The sequence below is a fragment of the Delphinus delphis genome, chromosome 3, assembly GCF_949987515.2.
Source record: "Delphinus delphis chromosome 3, mDelDel1.2, whole genome shotgun sequence".
Classification (NCBI taxonomy): domain Eukaryota; kingdom Metazoa; phylum Chordata; class Mammalia; order Artiodactyla; family Delphinidae; genus Delphinus; species Delphinus delphis.
In genome coordinates, this window is record NC_082685.1 from 22,312,554 (window position 1) to 22,314,782 (window position 2,229).

At 34.2% G+C, this 2,229-nt stretch overlaps 1 non-coding gene across 1 annotated transcript; it reads right to left on the reverse strand.

Annotated features, from left to right (window-relative positions):
• Positions 1-1,295: 1,295 nt before the first annotated feature.
• Positions 1,296-1,401, reverse strand: LOC132423720 (U6 spliceosomal RNA). Its single transcript, XR_009519043.1, has one exon. It is a non-coding gene; the product is annotated as a U6 spliceosomal RNA (small nuclear RNA).
• Between the last annotated feature and the right edge of the window lie 828 nt (positions 1,402-2,229).

The following is a 2,229-nucleotide window of genomic DNA, read 5'->3' on the forward strand; positions in this document are numbered from 1 at the left end:
CTGAATTATTTCCATTTTCGAATATAATCACATTGGAGTTTAGGGCTTCACATATGAATTTTGAGAGGACACCATTCAGTCCAAAACAAAGTTTTTTGTTCGTTTTTAAAATGGGTTTTTTTTTAAACTGGAGTACAGCTGCTTTACAATATTGTGCTAGTTTATCCTGCACAACAAAGTGAATCAGCTATATCCCTTCTTTTTTGGATTTCCTTCTCATGTAGGTCACTACAGAGCACTGAGTAGAGTTCCCTGTGCTATATAGTAGGTTCTTAATAGTTATCTATTTTATACATAGTATCAATAGTGTATATATATCAGTCCCAATCTCCCAATTCATCCCACCCCCCCTTCCCTCTTGGTATCCATACATTTGTTCTCTATGTCTGCTTTGTAAATAAGATCTTCTATATCAATTTTTTCAGTTTCCGCAGATATGTGTTAATATATGATATTTGTTTTTCTCTTTCTGACTTACATCACTCTGTATGACAGTCTCTACGTCCATCATGTCTCTCCAAATGACCCAATTTCTTTCCTTTTCATGGCTGAGTAATGTTCCATTGTATATATGTACCATATCTTCTTTATCCATTCCTCTGTTGATGGACATTTAGTTTGCTTCCATGTCCTGGCTATCATAAATAGTGCTGCAATGAACATTGGGATGCATGTGTCTTTTTGAATTATGGCTTTCTCTGGGTATATGACCAGTAGTGGGATTGCTGGGTCATATGGTAGTTCTATTTTTAGTTTTTTTAAGGAACCTCCATACTGTTCTTCATAGTGGCTGTATCAATTTACATTCTCACCAACAATGCATGAGGGTTCCCTTTTCTCCACACCCTCTCCAGCATTTATTGTTTGTAGATTTTTTTGATGGTGGCCATTCTGACTGGTGTGAGGTGATACCTCATTGTAGTTTTGATTTGCATTTCTCTATTAATTAGTGATGTTGAGCATCTTTTCATGTTGGTCATCTGTATGTCTTCTTTGGAGAAGTGTCTATTTAGGTCTTCTGCCCATTTGTTGATTGGGTTGTTTAGTTTTTTGATATTGAGCTGCATGAGCTGTTTGTATATTTTGGAGATTAATCCTTTGTCAGTTGTTTCATTTGCAAATACTTTCTCCCATTCTGAGGGTTGTCTTTTCATCTTATTTATGGTTTCCTTTGCTGTGGAATAGCTTTTAAGTTTAATTAGGTCCTATTTTTTTTTTTTTGTTTTTATTCCCATTCCTCTAGGAAGTCGGTCAAAAAAGATCTTGCTTTGATTTATGTCAAAGAGTGTTCTGCCAAAAATATGGAAAGCTTCACAAATTTGCATGCAGCCTTGCACAGGGGCCATGCTAGTCTTCTCTGTATCGTTCCAATTTTAGTATACGTGCTGCCGAAACAAACACTAAAATGGGTTGTTTTATTTTTTGTTGTTGACGTGTAGGAGTTCTTTATATATATTCCGGATATTAATGTCTTGTAATATATATGATTTACAAACATTTCCTCCCATTCTGTAGGTTGCCTTTCAGTCTGCTGATTGTGTCCTTTGATGCACAGAATTTTAAACTTTTGGTGTCATTCAGTTTACCTATTTTTACTTTTGTTGCCTGTGCTTTTGGTATTATATCCAAGAAATCATTGCCAAATCCAATATCATTAAGCTTTCCCTCTATGTTTTCTTCTAAGAGTTTCTTCCTTTTTTTTTTTAATGTGGCTATCCAATTTTACCTTTTTTTTGTTGAAAAGACTGTTTTTTTCCCCACTGAATGATCTTGGCACACTTGTCAAAGATTATTTGACCTTATATATGAGGATTTGTTTCTGGACTCTCTATTCCATTGGTCTATATGTCTGTCTTTATGTCAGTACCACACTGTTTTGATTAATTTATATTTGTAGTAAGTTTTGAAATCAGGAATTGTGTATTCTCCACCTTGTTCTTCCTTTTCAAGATTGTTTTGACTATTTCAAGCTCCTTGAGATTCTGTATGGATTTTAGGGTGGATTTTTCTGTTTCTATAAAAAAGTCTTTGGGATTTTGATAGAGAAGCATTGAATCTACAAATCACCATTGGTAGTATTCTTAACAATGTTAAATCTTCTAATCCATGTGCATGGGATATCTTTACATTTTTTAATGCCTTCTTTTGTTTCTTTGAGCAATATTTAATAGTTTTCAGTGTACCAGTCTTTTGCCTCCTTGGTTAAGTTTATTATCTATTTTACTCTTC